We start from the raw sequence: 18713 nt of genomic DNA, 5'->3' as shown, positions 1-18713 counted from the left end.
ACGGCGGCGGCGTCCCCCGCCCCCAATCCCGCGCGCAAGTGCAAGGCTGCCCGCCGCGCGGCGCACGCTCCGCCGCTCCCGGCTTCCGCGCAAAACTTCGAGCCTGTCCACGTGAAGTTGTCGCTCGGGTTCAGAGGGGGAAAGAGCTTAGGGTGAAGCGGGGCAGTGGCGACAGCGGTGGCTGTGCGCGCGCTCTCTTTTTCTTTTCTTCCACTTTTTCCCCACCCCTGTCTTAGTCCAGAGTTTTGGCTCCTCTCCTTTCCTCCTCCCCCTCGGAGCCGGCTTCTCCCCCCGCCCCGTTGCTCCCCCACTAGTGTACGCTATTTGTCGGGGGGTGGCCGAAGGGGATGTCCTGTTTTCACCAGAGGCACAACGCGAAGGGGAAGCTCAGACATTGGAAGGAACGAGAGTAAATACCTAAATACAGACGCACGGGTCCGCGGCTGGGACAGACACTTGAACTTCAGATCCCGAAGCGATCCGGGCTTCGGGGAGGTGAGTGTCCCTTCTCCCCGTCCCCTCCCGCGGGGTCCGACTTGCGGGGAGACTGTGAACTCTCTCCGGGGAAGTGCGCGCGGCTCCGCCGGGGACGCGGAGCCCCGGGGACAGGGAACGTGGGGCAGGACGGGGTGTGCACCCCGATTCCCCGCGGGCTCCCAGAGGCGGAGTGCAGTTCGCCCGCCCGAGGCCCAGGCCACCGGGCTGCAGTGGTGCTTTCTGCCTTGGAGGACACCCGGCGTCCCGTGGGTCTTCTCCAAGCCTGCGGGGCTGCTGCAGGGCGGCGGGATGGATCCCCACCTGTACTCAGGCTGCCTGGCTCTCGAGGGCGCGCGCCCGAGGTCTCCCCCACATCCTTCCAGTGCTGTTTATTACTTTGATGACCCCCCAGATAAGCCTGACGCAGAGATGCTGACCGGGTCCCGTGGAGGGCCCAGGCTCCTGGCATGTTCACGATGCTGCATGCGTGTGTACGTACCCTGCATGTGCTCTAATCTCGAGGCACGAACCGGCCTTTTAAACTGCGGCCATCCCACTTTAATAGTTTTCATGCGGCGTGGACCGAATGTTTCCTGCCGCTTGCCAGGGTCCGTGAAATTAGAGGCGGCTTGTCAGAGGAGTCGCGTTCATTGGCTCGGGACGCGGATGCCATGGAGGGATTATAACTTCTCCAAACGGAGGGACCTGGCTGCGGAGAGCAGGTTTTCTCTCCTTTCAAAGTTTGTTAGGTCTGGGGTTGGTGGAGGCACTGGAAACGGCTGTTTTCGCGTGGTTAAGCCGGATTCGGAAGGAGACCGCGTGTGGGCTTGTTTTATTGTGCGCCACACAGCAGCCAGAACTTTCCTTTAGTAACACTTTAAAGAGGTCTCTTTCTTTGTAAGCATTTATCTGAACAGCTTGTAACTGTAAGGAAATTTGCGGACTGAGTCCTCTGGCGGGGCGCTAGCGAAACCAGAGAGCCATCAGTCCCTCGTTGGTATGGCAGGGTCAGCCCCCGCCACCTCTCTCGCTCCTTCCCTTGAAGGTTAGTGAGGTCTGTGCTCTGGGTGAGTGTGTGGGTGGGTGGGTGGGAGGGGAGGGTCTGGAGACAGTCTCCTCTCCCCTCTCTTCCCGCGCGCCTCTCTCCGCAGCACTCCGGAGCGGGCAGTCATTCATGAATCCCAACCTGAGGGCAGTGGAGGAAGGCGCAGGTCCCCGGGCCCTATCTGCCAAGGTGCAGAATAGCGATGGGGCGTGTGTTTTGGTTTCGGAGCAGTTCCACGTGGAGCATCTCTGTGTGCGTGTGTGTGTGTGTGCGTGTTGTGTACCTGATCTGTGAGGAGGTAACAGGAGTCTCGTGTTCAAACCCAGTGGGCCGTTGGCCATTAATTTGCTTTCCTGGCTGTCATTACAGACACTTCCAAAATCTGATACCTAAGAGAACCAACAGGTTAGGTTTCACATTAAGAGCTCATACTTAACAGTTTTCTTTCTCCCTTACCCCTTTTGGCTTGGCACCCTGGGATCAACGTAATTGATGTAGCGAAACATATCTTCTGGAATATGGCATTTTGTTGCCCTTCTCCTCAGCGGCCACGTTTTGCACCCTCCTGCGTTTGTCAGTTTCTGTGCAGGCTCCTTCGGGACGTAGGTGGGAGTCTTAGGAGCCTTTAACAACCTCAGACTCCCCTTTAGCAGCTTCTGAAGTTTCATTTACACATAGGTGACTGGCAGTATTGAAAGTCAATGATGGTTTTTTGTTGGGTAGGTTGTTTTTGTTTTTATTTTTAAAACCCCATCAGGACAGGAATTGCACTTGGTAATCTTTCCTGGGCAGAACTTGGTTTTAAGTAGAAATGTTTCCTTTTCTTCTTCTTCCTCTTCTTTTATAACGTTTCTGGCCATCTTGTAGCTGGAGAACCAAAAAATGAGGAAAGGGGGCGGGGAGAGATTCCTAAAACAAAATATTTGATACGTGGTGTGGTGCGTTTTAGGAGACTGCACCCAAAGGCATTTGTGTGTGTGTGTGGGGGGGGGTTAAATAACATTATCCCAAGAAATAAGTAGCAGTAGTAACAAGAGACAGACTGTTTTGTGTGGAGCTAGACTGCCAGAATCTGATTTTTATGGCAACAATACCAAAGGCAGATATAACCGCATCCATTTTTATTGTTATTATAAACCATAAAAATAGTTTGTTCCACCCGATTAAAAGTTGTAAGTCATTCAGAGTTAAACCAATTTTTAGAAATGACTGTACAAGAAAGAAAGTTAAGACTTTTGACAGTTACAACTCTGAAAGTAACATAATTAGATTATGTGTAAACTGTCCTTTTTTTAATCGTTAGGGACATATCTTGTCTTTCATAACAAGTGAAAGTTTAAAATCAATGTGGCTTTCAAAATCCTGTTTTCCTTTGTCAGTTACCTGACAAGAGTACCCTTCAACATTTTAAGGCCATCACAGTGCTTGTTTCACAATTATAACTGAAATAAAAATATTTGTTTATTTTTTTACTAGGAAGTATTCATTTCATTGGATGTTAGAAAGTTAATTTCTCTTATACAAAATGGAAATCTTTATGCATATATTCATAGGTAATATTTAAATCATGTATTCAAATTTAAAATTAAAAAGTAAACCCTAGGATTTGTGTAAAAAGAAATTGGTTCAGGAACAATCATTATTCTTATATTAGGAAATGCAGATGCTATATTCTAGAGGATCTGTAGAAGCTAACTGAAAAAAAATTTGCCTTTGCATAAAAGTTTCTTTTTTGAAGAGAGGCTGGCAGATGAGTAGTTTGTCATTTTGCTGTAATTTATTTTTTTTCTTCTAAAAAATCTCTTTGAATTAGAAGAAAAAAGAAAACTCAGTTTTCCATTTCTAAGAGTTTCCTTTTTATTTATGTTGTGATTTGGGGTGTAAATAAATTTTACATACCCACGGGAAATAGAGTGTCCAGTTTCATGTTTTCAATCTCTGTTGCAAGCTCTAAATGACTGATGCCATGTCTAAAAATATATTTATGTGGCTTGGTATTTCATTTAAAAAAATCTATGCACTGAAATTAATTTTTCCAGGAGTTTTAAAAAGCAGAATGGTAGAAAAGCCATTATTATTGTCATGAAGAGTTAGGATGTTGGGAACTTTTTACACTCTAACTTTCAAATAATAAAATTAACTTATTTTACCAAAGGAAACCTCACATTTTTATAGAGAATTCAAGAAGAGGGGAGATAATCCTTTTAAGACTTACTGAAGTGTTAAGTAATTTAAGAGCACAGGTATTTATTATGTTTTTTCATTATCTTTTTTTTTCTTTTTCCTATTAGGTAAATGCAGGAACACTGAACATTCAGTAAAAACAGGCCCCCTTTATAAGGACTTTATTCACCCTAGTTCTGTATTGCAGCTGCTGATCATGTTTCACGGAGCTGTTAAAGCACTTAAAACCTAAAATTAGGTACTGTCTGGTTGTAAATATTTCAGATCACTCATTTAAGAAACAAACAGAAAAGCGTCGTATCAAAAGCAGAAGTTGTTTCGAATCTTTTCATTGAAGTACTGAACAAACGTCTATCAAACACCTTATTTTTTTCAGTGAAAATATAACCACGATAGTTTCTTTTTTAAATGAATATTATTTTTACACATTCTAAGCTCTTATAATGTGTCTTCCTATAGAGTATCTTAAACTGTGTTCAGAAATGTAGTTGGGGGATTTTGTTACAATGGTTACTAGGTGCATGAAATCAACAGGAGAGCGCATGGATGACATTGCAATGTACCTGCCTCTCTGGTGAATTTTTCCCAGTGGACTAAGAAATGACATGATCTTTCAGGCATTTGTTGTCGATAAGAAATGACATGATCTTTCAGGCATTTGTTGTCGAGATGGGTGAGATGCAGCACTGTATTTAATCGTGGTCTATGTAATACTGTATCCGTTAGATGTGTTTTAACATGGGGGGGCACTGAATATTCATTAAATTGTACATAGAGCCAAACCTGGCATCCTTTAGTTTGAACTTGAATGGAAGAAAACAAACAAGAATCACATATTCAAATGCAGTACAAGCAGTTTTGATCATTTTTAAGGGTCTGAAGACTTTGTAAACGTCACTGTCATCTACTGTTGCCCCCAGCACTGCACATTAGTATATGCCTTGGTGATATGCCATTTTCCTCTTGAACTTTGTGATTCTTTCGTGTATCCAGCTATGTTTCTACTAGTTGAGAGGTACTGAAAATGAATACCACTACCCTTACTGCCCTAACTCCTTTTCTGTCTTTCAGAAAAAGAGATGAAATAGATTAATGTAAAAATAGAAACCATTTTGAGTTATCAATACCACATTTTTATGGTGGTTTAAAATAGTTTCAGAGAGTGCACCTCTGAGTCTCACTGTAACCTTTTCTGTCATTGAAAGGTGCTAATTGATCTTAGGTCACTGACATAATAGTATAGTTTGATATTTGAAACCTTTCAGCATTCGCCTGGCCCTTTTCTCACCCTGAGATTTCAGTCCATGGCTGATGAATAACACCATATTAAAATGTCAGGAATTCTATTTTTTTCCTCCATATGAAACATTTTAATACAACATGCTCATATCTTTAAAACTTTTATTTATATACATTAAGAACATTTATTTTGGTGTACTTTTGGGCCATGGGATAAAGACCTGTATTACCATGTTAGGATTTTTTCTTAAAAAGATTTTATTTATTTATTTGACAGGGAGAGGGGCAGAGAGCACGAGTGCACAAGTAGGCAGAGCAGAGCAGCAGGCAGAGGGAGAGGGAGAAGCAGGTTTCCCACCGAGCAGAGAGCCTGATTCCATTCAGGACTTGATCCCAGGGTCCTGAGATCATGATATGAGCCAAAGGCAGATGTTTTACTGACTGAGTCACTCAGAATCCCCATGGATTTTTTAATATTATTTTTTCACAGGTAGATATTTTTATATTGAAGATACTAGGCCAAGTTTGATTGCTCTGATCACATTGGAATACTTTTAAAGTGAAGTTGCATTAAACCAATATTGAAGGGGCATCTGGGTGGCTCAGTCAGTTAAGCAACCGACTTCAGCTCAAACCATGATCCCCCAGGGTCCTCAGATTGAGCTGGATATTGGGATTCCTGCTCAGTGAGGAGCCTGCTTCTCCCTCTCTCTCTGGCTGTCACTCCCCCTGCTTGTGCATGCTCTCCGGCAAATAAATCTTTAAACCTCCCCCCCAAACCCCAAAGTAAACCCCCAATATTGAATAGCCGTCTTGAGACTTGACACCTAAAGCATATTTTCTTAATTGTGTTTATATCTCAAAGTATATTTTAAAATAGAAATTGTCAGATTTTTTTTTGAAAGTTTAATTTTTTTTTTTTAAGATTTTATTTATTTAGTCAGAGAGAGAGAGCGAGAGTGAGCACAGGCAGACAGAGTGGCAGGCAGAGTCAGAGGGAGAAGCAGGCTCCCCGCGGAGCAAGGAGCCTGATGTGGGACTCGATCCCAGGACGCCGGGATCATGACCTGAGCCGAAGGCAGCTGCTTAACCAACTGAGCCACCCAGGCGTCCCTGTCAGATTTTTTTTTTTACAGTCGTAATTTTTATGTCCGTGTAAATCATCACCATTGTCGTCATCAGTCATTACCATCATCATTACAGCACAGCTGATGTTTCCTGAGGCTTGGCTTTATGCAAAACACGTTAAGGAGTTCATGTGGATTCACTAATTTTATCTTTTCAACTATGCCATAAGTTAGTTACTTTGATCCTTCCCGTTTTTCAGGTGAGGAAACTGAGAGCACTTACGCAGTGGAATGGGGACAGGATTCCAACTCTGTGCTCTGACCTCAGACTCCTTATCCTTAAGGGTTGCACGAGGCCCTTACTCCCACCAGCCAGATAGAAGTTCATTGCAGGTGTTCTCTGAACAACATTTTATTTTTATATTATTGGTGATGCATTTATTTCTAAGGATATTGGAAAAATACATAAAATTTCATATTAAACCTACAATTTCACAGATACTATTGTTTACAGGAAGTCCAAAAAAAAGTACTGAAGTAAAACAAATTAAATTTTAGAAAGCGCCTATTTGAGGAAGCAGATGAAGTAACATTGAGGAAACGCTTGGCTAAAATAGCTAAAATCGGGAAGGTTGGTGGCAGATGACTGAATTTGGAGAAACTGTTACTCTAGAATGCTTCCCAAATGTCAGGAACTTATGACCGAACTTTTTAGCAGTTAACTTCTATGTAGAATTTTCCTTCGCTTTCCAGGCCTTATCCATCGGTTAGAAACTATTGATTTTATAGGGTTTTGGTTGCTGTTGCTACTGTTGCTGTTGTTTTAAGCCTGAATGGTGGTTATGAATCTCAAATCTATACATTTATGTTGGACCAGCTGATAAGGACTGCATAACGCATTTCTAGAGGCAAGTGTAAATTATAATGGGGTCACCCATATTTTGGAAACCCTCTCAGTCTGCATGGATTATCCTATCAGACTTTACATTTTTTAAGGTTTTCTGTAGGTGAACACTTTTGTTTTGCTGCTGATCATCCGTTTTATAACTTGAGTGCATTTTTTTCGCTTGGACAGTGGTTTTCATCTTTTATTTATGTATTGAGCCACAGACCCCTTTATCCTAGTGAAAACTGACCCTGTGCCCACTGGAGAAATATTCACTGTCCTGCATGAAGCAGAACATGGGTGGCCCATGAATCACTCACCAGTTCTGCCCTCCGACCATTGCTGGCCCCCAGAGTCTCTGTTCAGGGTCTTCCAGTGTGCAAAAATCAGAGCAAAAGGGTCCTCGGAGAAGGGGGTCCATTCACAGTAACTGCGGTAGTATGTTAGCATGCCTTCCACTAAAAAACAAAACAAAAACAACTCTCAAATACCTTGAAATATCTCCATTGTAATATGTGGGCACAAGGTATGTCTGCTCACCCTAGTATGACTTGAGTATTCTTGTTAACCAATCTGCAACTTTATTTCAATTTCGTGCTTAGAAAACAGAAGTAGTCAGTATGTTTCCTGCATAGAGATACAGGTCTGAATGAGACCCACCCCATTTTTACAGGCAAAGGCTTGTTTTATAAGAGTATCTTTTTCTTCTTAAGGACTTTATGAAGAAACATCAGCAGTGGCCTAAATGGACATGATCTTAGATTTTAGATTTTCATATAAATTCTTTTTTTCATATAAATTTTCTATTTCTGTGATTCTTTCCTCTTTTCTTTCTAAAATGAAAGGGACATTTCTAGTGAAGGTTACAATGAAATCATAAAAATTTACGTTCTTATGCCATTAAGTTTAATTCTACTCACAAAAGCAATAGCATTTGATTTGAAATTCTATACTTAATCAAATAGATGTACCACGTACTGGGAGAGCTTATTCTCCAGAAGGTCATACACACAATTCACAGACCTCTGCATATACCCCGCGGGGTGATCTATTCATTACAGTTCGCCTCTGGCTCTGAACTCCCCAATGTTTAAGGATTTGAAAAGACCTAAAGGTTCTGACTCAGAGATTGAGCATTTCCAACCTAATGTGTCCAGTGTGCTGAAAGTGATGATGACTTGGGGAGTCAACAGGTCTCTGAATTAGCTAATGCTTTTCACTTAGAAGTTTATATTTAAATGCAAATGTATAGTCATGTATGATTACGACTCAGGTAATTCTCGCCAAATTTAATCACAAGTGGGTGAGTCATGTTCAGATTCCCTTTGGCAGGTTTTCTCTAATCTAAAAGTTTGCTTCTAGTAGGTAACTTAAGAAGGCAAACCTCAAAAATTCTGTCAAGAACAGCAGCGCTATTAAATTTTTTACAGAACTTCCAGGTGTTCAAATGAGGCTACTCTTTCTTATTTTTCTTAGTTGACCCAAGAAGAATTTTAATTTAGTTTTGTTTCCTCTCCTTAAACATTGTCTTTGGATTAGATTTTCCAGGCTTCATTCATGAAGAGAACTAGCAAAATTCTGGGTACACAAAACATGCTTTTTAAATGCTTTTTCTATTCAGTGTTACTAAGGACATGCAAAAGTTAGAGTGACATGAATAGGGTTTCACTTCTCTGTGTTAATTTTGAAGACTTTAGGGGCATGTAGTCTCTTACAATAAATTTTACTTTTTCGGGACGCCTGGGTGGCTCAGTTGGTTAAGCAGCTGCCTTCGGCTCAGGTCATGATCCCAGGGTCCTGGGATCGAGTCCCACATCGGGCTCCTTGCTTGGCAGGGAGCCTGCTTCTCCCTCTGCCTCTGCCTGCCTCTCTGTCTGCCTGTGCTCGCTCGTGCTCTCTCCCTCTGTCTCTGAAAAATAAATAAAATCTTTAAAAAAAAAAATAAAAAAAAATTAAAAAAAAATTTTACTTTTTCTTAGTATATACCATTCACAAGCAATGGTTTAATAATAAGTGAGTTATCCATGATAACCAAGATCATGGGTTTAATTCTCAGATTATCATATTAGCTTTGGGTGGACATGTGTCTTGTACACAATAGGTCATATGGTCTTTGGTTTAGTCCTGTGGGACCACCCTGGACTATACTGGAACTGTCTCTAAATCTCTCCTCCCCATCCCAGAAATGTCCAATCACATTTATTCACAATTTTTATCAGTTCCCTCTTTGACTTAAAATTCTTCAAAAAATGTTCTCTGGCCTCTAGGACAATTCCAGGATTTTTAGCAGGACCATAGGGCCTTCCATGCTGAGAACCTTGCCAAGGTTGCTGTTCTTACCTCTCATACCTGGTCACAAGAATCTCTAGCTGTATGGAGAATTATGGTTCTCAAACAAATACACCCTCATCGCTTCCACCGCATTTCATTGTGCACATCTCTTCTGCCCCTGAAACTTTCTTTTTGACCTCTTTTTCAAGATTGCCGACAAAATGTAACCTCTTCTAGTAAGCTCATCTGTCCTCCAGAGGCTGAGTTGGATGTTTCTTTCCTTTTTGCTGCCAAAGCACCCAGTTTCTACCTTCAGCACAGTACTTGCCACATTGACACATAATAAATTATGTGAATTTAAATCCTGCTCTAGGCTGAGAATTTACTGACATGATTATTGACATTTATCATCTCCATATCTCCAGTGAGTTGGTCTCAGTAAGTTTCTGTTGAGTAAATGAATAAAGAAAAGGAGGGCAAGGGTAGTGATGATGGCCTTGGATATTCTCTGCCATGAGATTGGGAGCAAAGGGGATAGCCGTGACCGATCGACTGCAGGACATCCTTGAGAAAACCTCAGGGATTTTTGTATTAACTCAGTAGAATCGCAGCTCTGAATCTAGGGCCAGCTTATATGTATGTGTAGATGTATATAGAAGTGTATTTATTTCTCATATGACCATGGGAAGTCGGTGACCCAGTGGATAAGCCCCAAGGATCCTGAAGATCTCTGAAGACACAAGTATTTCATAGCACTTGAAATCTAAGGGACCAGATTCTTTTTATAGTGGTTAAGCACAAAGAACATGGAGCCAGGCGGATTGTATTCAAACCCCCGCTCTGACACTAAAGACTCTGTAATGATAAGCATGTTACTTAAACTGGTTTTGTTTCAGTTTTCTCACATATCATAGAACATACTTTATGAGGCTTTTTTTTAGAATTCAATAAGTCAACATATGTGAAGTATTTAGAATAGTGTCTGAATTGAGTATTAGCTAGTATGATGATAATTGTTAGTCTCCATTAGTTGGCCAAAAATGTTCACAGATTTTTAGAGCTGGAAGTCATTTTTTGGGACCACAGACTGAGGACTAGCAATGGAGTCCCCAGTGGTCCAAGTATAAGTTTGGCATTCTTGGGTGATCTTGGCAAATCTGAGACTGTATCTGGAGAAGACATCAGAGGTGCTCCAAACTGAGCTTTGGCCATCTATGTTACATGGAATTTCTTTTAACAAATACTTCCACATTCAATAATCTAGAATTTTTTTTAAGGCTTTGATTTAGGGTGGTCCTCAACTTTCCTCAGCAATTTTAAGCATGTTCTATAAGGGTACCCTTATTTTATAATCCTTGGTTGCTTTTCTCAGACTGAAGGTACCAATTATAAGAATTTCTATACTTTTCAATTGACAGTGAGCTCAATGGGTTTAATGTAAATGTAACAAGACAACTTTAAATATTCCTATGATTCTTATCTCTGCAGAGACAATAGGGGGTTATAAGCTTCCCTATTTCTAGAATATATCACTCAGTCCTTGGATTCAGATGTAATGACTGTATAGCAGAGTGGGGCTGAGGGAGGAATGGAAGTTAAAATAATAGGTCCCATTTTTATGGCTTGCCAGGAACTGTCAGATGCACCTGTAATAAAAAAAAATTATACTGGTATTGATGGTGCGCTTGAATCCCACAGTATATATAGACCAGTATTAACTGTTGTTGACACACAGTGTTGCATTAGTCTCAGGTAGTTTCAAGCTCTTACTATTGATATTTTGGGCTCAATAATTTTTTTTTTAAGATTTTATCTATTAGAAAGAGAGAGTGAGAGAGGGTGATAGAGTACGAGACTGGAAGGGAGACAGAAGGAGAGGGGCAGGCAGACTCCCTGCTGAGCAGGGAGCCCAATGTGGATCCCAGGACCCCCAAATCATGACCTGAGCTGAAAGAAAATACATAACTGACTGCGCCCCCCCCTCCCCCCGCCAGGTGCCCTGGGCTCAGCAATTCTCTGTCGGGGTGTGTGTGTGTGTGTGTGTGTCTGTCTGTCTGGTGTATTGTAGAGAGTGAAATAACATCCTGGTCTGCACCCACTAGATGCCAGTAGCACCCTCTCCCAAGTAATGGCTGTCTCCACACATTGCCAGACATCCCCTGGAAGCAAAATTGCCCCCGGTTGAGAACCCATGACCAAAGCACATCTTAAGACCACTTGATAGAGGAAAAAAAAGATTCCCAGGCATCTGCCTGAGAGAATTGTTCTATTTTCAGTCAAGTGTGGAGAATCTTCATACCTTCCTCCTAAGTTTAAATACAAAATCAAACAACTCTCATTGGTCTGTGTTGATAGATAAACTTTACATACAGGGGATTTACAGATACGCTTTATACAGACTGACAACTTTCAGCATTTTTTTACCCTAAGAATAATATATGAGTGGGGAGAGCAGAAGACCTAGGAAAGTGTATAAGAAGTGGATATTTGTTTGACTCTCTTTAATATATATTTTTTTCTATTTTTTACTGTTATTTTTGATATATTTTAAATGACAATTACTTATTTTTTCCATAGATAAATAATTCAGTAATAAGAGACTTTTATTTATAATCTTTAGTGTCACAAAAGGTAAAGTTACTTATAATCTCAACTGCCTAAGATGAAAATACTGAGTTGAGAAACTTTCTCATTTGTTCATTTGTGATGAGAAATTTTCAGATGAAATATGTCCTAGTTTTCAGTCTGTACCACAATTTCAGGATCTTGAGTTCAGTACCAGTGGTATAATCTGAAGAAAATAAAAATAAGGATATCCCATGTAAGCACTCCTGTGATGAATTACCAAATTCAAACTTAGGTTCTAATTCTTGAGGTTTAATTTTGAAGACATTTTATCTACGACTTGATCTGTAATTGACTGTAAGTAAACGTGACTGGTCTGAGTACCACCTCTGACCTCCACCTAGTTTAAGCCTATATGAAAGATGTTTGAAGAAACAAAATGGGAACATATAATGTTAACTTAAAGTGATAGAGGATAACGTGACCTACATGAGTTTTGGGTTGAATGTGAAAGTTATTTTGAGGTATGAAACAATTGGTATTATAGATATATGATTGTGCTAATACTCATCTGAGGTCTAAACAGTATAAAGTTTTTTTGTCATCTCATTAGGAACTGCAAAGATACTTGAAATTCCACACCTACATATTGTCTGATTTAGTGGTTTTACTTTAGTTATATTAGGCAGGTCATCATGTTACCTGGAAGCAGTCAGCTGACCTAGGGATTTTGCATCATTTACTAATTGATGCTTAAGAAGGCAGGGCAGAAGTACTAAATGACAGACTCTGTGTGTCTGTCTCTTTCTCTCCTGCCTCGCCTTTGGCTTATGCTTTAATTTTTGAAATGTACTTTTAAGAGGGGAAATTGGCTACAAATGTAGCCTATCGTTTGTGATCAAAGTGTCTTACTGTTTTCTAAGAGGAGATGAACCTTGCACAGCTACTTGTTAGAAGAGAGATGAAGGTTCTGGGCAACCCTGTGACAGGTGGTAGCCATTCCAGAGGAGTGGAGGGGGGTTGTAAGTCAGAGGCCTACATCATGAGTTTTCAGACCATGGAGTAGAGTTCTGTTCCATGCATTGACAAGAAGTCCAAAGAAGGCAGAGCAAAACTCAAGTTCCTCCAGATACTTTATGCCTGATGTTGAACAGGAAGCCTGTTCATTGGAGAACAGCCAGCAAACCAGAGGTTCTGTTTTTCTGAAGGAACACTTCTTGGGTTCATAAATTAGGAAACTGTCCTCCTCCAAGAATTCAGGACACATACTACTTTCTCAGGTTCATTCTTTGTATAGTGGGTCTTAATGTAAGACTTAGCTATTTTTATGAACGCTCTGTGTTATAAAGTACAATTAGGCACTTCCTTTTTTTCTCCCTGAGATACTCTCACCACCTTTGTCTTCCAGTGCTCCAGCTCCGTTAACCTATTTGCCTCTTACTCTTTAGCTGCTTACCTGCACAAAAAATCTACTTACCTTTCAAGGCTTAGCTCAGATGTCACCTCCTCTGGGAAGCCTTCCCTAAGGCTCAGGCAGAATTCATTCTTTTCTCTCTGTAATACCATAGCACCTTTTTTGAGGCTATTAATATAAAAGCACATTGTGCTGAGGCTAATTATATGTGAATCTGTCTTCCAGAGAGACTTGAACTCATTGAAGGTAGAGATCCTATCTTTCCCCCACTGTAGTCCCAGTGCCTGGGCATATCGATGGAAATTCACTAACTGCTCTGTTCCATGCATGTCTTCAAAGGATACACATCCAAAGCCAGACAATTACAAAGAAAATCCTGTTTACAGTTTAGGAACTGATTCTCGTTTCCTTATGGTCACGGAAGCAAGTTTATCAGTTATTTTTTATTCAAATTTACTTACAGCTTCCTTTGTACCAAGATATTCTTGGTTTTCTAGAAGAAAAAAAGATTTGTCCAGCATGAACTGGCATTTTGAATAACCAAATTAAAAGATTCTAGTTGAGGTTTATAGTCTTCGTACTTCTACTTTTCTTCCGAAACAAACTTTGGCCTCTCTGGTTGCTTTCTGCGGAGATACACTTCATGTTATTTTGAAGAATTTTTAACTCTCAGAATTACGGATTTCATCTGAGAAGAAGCATGTTCTGTATTCGTCTATGTCAATGTTTCAAAATACAGGGGCCAGAAATCCCAGATGTGTCTGTTAAAGTATGTGTGGCCTTTTGGTGAGAGAAATTAGGTCTTTTTTCAGGCACAATTGAGGAAGGAAAATTTTTTGTTTAGTTTTTAGTGGTTTGTTTTTAGGCATTTTCCACAAAAAGATGAGCAAGAGCCTTCAAAACCACCAACTTGCTTATTTAGGGGGAAAAAAAATCCCTCCGTTGTCCAAAAATAACATTAAATTAAAATTATTGTTTCCAATAGTTTCAAAAATTGTGGTTTTATTTCCTTGTATGAGTCACTTTTGAACGCAGTATGTGATTGCACTCCAGCATAAGGAAACATACTTGCTCTGTAGTTTGGTAGGTCACATTATTTACCAGAAAATCAGATCAGAAGAGGAATTTACCTTTTCAGTTTGCAGCTGGGGGCTGGATTAGAGATCTTAAGTGACGTATTCAAAAGAAGGAAGCTGAAAAGAGGACCTCATCTTGGAGACACCCTAGTGCTCCTACCTCTCTACCTTGTTGCCTTTATTTTCCTTTGTTTGTGTCTAAAGGAGTTGCAGATGCCGGAATCGGACTCTATCTCTGTGTGTCTGGGCCCTGCAGCCCGTTCCTCCGGCAGGGGAACCTTGGGGCACTTTCTGACTGAGCTGCTATAGGCCATAACTCCGGATGTGGACATGGGGAGTAATAATAATTCTTGCCTCTTGCCTCGTGGAGTTGTAGGGAATAGTTCAGTTCATGTAGGGAAGACACTGAAAATACCCAGAATATATTTTAAATTGATTTCTTTGAAGAACCTGCTGAGTGTATTTAATACTCAAAAAAGAAGCCTTCCTGCTGCTGAAGCAAGATTTTTTTTAATCATCTTTTTAAAAGAAAAAGTAATTTATATAGTGTGTAACACATTAAAACAGATATGATAGAATTTAACTTGAAAGCTGTGATTGGAAGAGGGAAGGAGAGAAGCTTCTAGAATGCTGATAATAGCATATATCTTGGTCTGATTGGTGATGTGGGGGTGCTTATTTAGTATTTATGAGCAGTCTACTTTTGATTTGTGTATGTGTGTATGTCTTACAGTAATAAAAAGATAAAAAACCTAGATGTATTTTAAGTAAAAAGTGGATGTCCCTCACTTTATTCATTTTATCCATATTCCACAAATCAGAGTTATTCGTTATACTTCAGTGCACTTCCTTTCAGATTCTTGTTTCTGTGTATGTATGAATGTAAGAACTATGTGAGGGTGTAATTTATTTTTATTTTACATTTGTTTTTATTTTGTTACGCTGTCTTAAATGCTTTCCCACATCAGTACATATAATTTTGGATACTCCTATTTAATTTATGCATATGTTTTATAATTTAACTGTTCCCTTCTTGGTGTATTTCTGGGTTGCTTGCAGTTTTTTACTATTACAAGGAATGTTGCAGTGATGATTTTTATATAACTCTCTATTTTTCCAAAATTCCTATGCATAAAGCTTTAGACATCAAATTAATAGGTGAAAGAATATGTGTATATTGCATAGATTGTGCCAAATTATTTTTCAAAAAAGTTATAACCCCTTGCATCCCTATGACGATGCTTGCATGTTTCTCGTAAAAGCCACAGGCGAAATTTTATGCTCAATTGAACATGATAATTATTTGTGCTTTGATTCATAATAAGGCTTAAAGTAAAATTCCTTGAGACTCATACACTAACTGGAAGAGTTCACTGATGAGAGTGAATAATTTATTAACCTCATATATATCAAATCTATGTTATATATAGTTAATATCTCATTTAAGAGTTGTTAGAATCGAGTTAAAAGAATAATTATTTTATATATTCATAGTTCTTAAACTAATTGGTAGGAAAGAAAAAAAACAGTGTATGTCATATTTGTGACATGTTTTCATATAATATCATAAAATATTTATAGGAATTACTAAGAGAAATGGCTCTCAGATATTGTTGATGAGAATTTATGAGGAATTATGTATTATTATTCTATTAAAAGCTAACTATGTGCCAGACACAATTCTAAGCACCTTACATGTATTACTATAGTTTTTTAAAATGTAGGTAAAAGGTATAGACATTGTACGGTTATTATAAAAGAGATCACTCCAGTCTGAATATATGTTGATAATTATTAAGGTAGATCAAAATACTGGCTGCCTTATCAATGTACTAATTTTTACATCTGTGAAATGTTATAATCTGTTTAACGTGAAATTTAATGTATCAAAATCTAGAGAATAGCTATTCAAGAACTGTCTAGAATAATGTTAAAATGAAGTGTATTAATCCGTTGACTTTATTGTTAGAGTTTTCTATGTAGTAGAAAATTCTGTCTCTAGAATATTCAGGTCTTACAGTTTCTGGTTAATTAAGGTTCTGGTTAACCTTTAATGGTTATCTATTGCCTTAAGAGTAATCCAACTCAAAACAGCTAACTTATTCCTCTAGCATTGGATAAGTATGGCTATCAATTTTTGTGGGTTTTTTTCCTGCAGAATTTCCTGTTATTCTAAGGGATTCAATAGGACTTATGCACATAAAACTGAAAATTATATTACTATGGGGAAACTGCTTTGTGCCTTTGAGAAGGAACTCTCTTGCTAACTTAAGTACTATATGTGTGTAGAATAGCTAACATTTTCCTCCCAAGAAATTTCATGTATGCAGTTAAAACACTCTTAAATTGATTAAGGATTTGTTATATATTTCCAGAAGCACTCAAGAGTACTTTTATGGTTATAAGAGTAGAGTGCATTAGAATGCCAGAAACCAACGAATACGCTAGAGGCCTTCAAAACCGTGCCCAACATTCCTGACTGTACCATATAAACATGTGGGGCAGCCTGGAAAAACAAAACAACCCCCCCCAATATAGGTAAACCTATGATGATAACACTTCAGCTGGCTTGAATATTAATTTGATACTTCTTCTGTTAGAAGTAATTTTTATGACTTAGCAAATGGAATGGAGAAGTAATAAATATAACTGGTATTTATTTCTCAAGTATCATTTTACATTAGATTTGACTAGTTACCTTTATACTTTTTGGAAAGCGTATTATGCAACTACCACAGTATTTTGCCTATTAATCAGGGAAGCTAAAAAGCATTTTATAAATGTTGAATCAAAACCTTCACTGCAGTGAGGGAATTGAATTTCAAGCAATATACTACTTTTATAGGGTGAGAAACTGAAGTATGGAGAAATTACAAGATTTTCCCAAAGCCGTGCATTGAGTCATGGCAGGCATGGAAATCTACGATTCTGTTTGCCTGATTCAACCTGCAACTTCATGAAATTGAAGTTATCTGTTTCCTGACATGGGCCTTAGGCATGTTTCCTTATTTACTTATTTGTTCATTTGCTTGTCCATTCACTCATTGATTTATACATTATATAAGAATCCATGGTTTTGCAAGATAGAGTCTTGACGTAGGGAGTGTGAATAATGTTTGAATTTATAAATCTTAAATTTTTTTTTACAAGAAACTTACTATCTATATTTTTTCATGACCATGAAAGAGAAATTAAGGCATTAAACAATAAATTGGATTGTCCAGGTGTGAGCCACAGAAGTATCTATGGGAAGCACTGAAGTTTCTTTAAGAGCTAATATAGTTTGTTCAGGACTTGAACTAGAACTTGACTGCAGCCCTAGGTGGGCCTGGAGTGCCGAACGCTGGCCAGAAGAAACCACACTACCCATCAGGGTGTTCACATCTTTACAATCTCATTGATCATTTGGTTTGATCAAGAGGGGGAAAATTATTCTGCTTCTCTGTCATTTTCTGGAGTTTCACGTCTCACATTTTTAATTCTTATTTATTGTGATCTTTCTCTTACTAGTTTAACTTACTAGTTTAACCAGTTTTTTCCCCCAGCTTTCTTCACTCTTTTTTCCTCCAAACTGTGAGAGTCCTATTTACAGGAAATATTATTTCTCTGGGTCAGATCTCACTTCTCCTTGAACAGCTGCCGCAAGTGACTTCAAAGGAGAAAGTCTCCAGTCCCTTCCCCCAGCACAGTACCCTATAAGAGAGAATCGAGATAATACAGGGGTGCCATCTGCCCTCGACCTCTTCTACAGAATTTAGTGGGCAGTTTTTGGGGGTTGGTTTGTTTGTTTTCTTGTTCTTTGCTTGCAGCCCTGAGACTTAGGACTCACACTTAGCTCCAGCTTTATGGCTCACCAGCTCTTTCCTGGGAAGAGTTTTTTCCCAGGAGGCTCCTCAGGCCCAAGAGCACTTGGGAGCCTAAGCCATCGATTCTACAAACAAGCCCAGGCACGTCCAAGTTCTGGGCAAACCAAACTTCCCAGCAGCTTAAACGTTAGTCTTTTCTCTTTTTAAATTTTCCTGGAGAATAATTTGGTTTTCAGCAAACCAGCAAACAAACAAAATCCTAAGGTTGTTCATTCTCATTGCCTTGAAAATTTATTGCCACTAATTTTCATTTCAACCAACTGGGTTTCCTTTTCGTTTTTGGCTGGGTATGAATATGATATTTGCTATTTGCTATACATTAATGCTGATCTGTAATAATTTAAAGTCAATTTATAATTGAATGGTCTAAAAATAATGATGCACTATGACCTAGTTCATATCTATCTTCCATTTAATGCATTTCCTAGGCAATTATGCATTCCCCGCAACTGTGGCTGAGTGAATTCTCCCATAATCCCTTTTGGGAAACAAGGACTTTTTTTTTTTTATTAAAGATGTAGTCTTATTAACTAGGGGTACTTAACTTGAGGAAAAAAGATTTAGGGGTGACATGAATGATTGCACTCTCTTAATATCTAACAGCCTGCCATACATATTAAAGC

At 39.3% G+C, this 18713-nt stretch overlaps 1 protein-coding gene across 8 annotated transcripts in view; it reads left to right on the top strand.

The window, feature by feature from the left end:
• Window positions 1–386: 386 nt before the first annotated feature.
• EYA4 (EYA transcriptional coactivator and phosphatase 4) overlaps window positions 387–18713 on the top strand; it is a 273415-nt gene continuing 255088 nt past the window's right edge. For all 8 annotated transcript variants that reach the window (XM_032339478.1, XM_032339479.1, XM_032339477.1 and 5 more), the window contains exon 1: window positions 387–495. The gene's annotated coding sequence lies outside the window, so the exon portion shown is untranslated. The remainder of the gene's footprint in view (window positions 496–18713) is intronic.

The sequence above is a fragment of the Mustela erminea genome, chromosome 4 (genome assembly GCF_009829155.1).
Source record: "Mustela erminea isolate mMusErm1 chromosome 4, mMusErm1.Pri, whole genome shotgun sequence".
Taxonomy (NCBI): Eukaryota; Metazoa; Chordata; class Mammalia; order Carnivora; family Mustelidae; genus Mustela; species Mustela erminea.
Note: the sequence above shows the minus strand (reverse complement) of the source record. Positions and strands in the feature narration are given on the sequence as shown.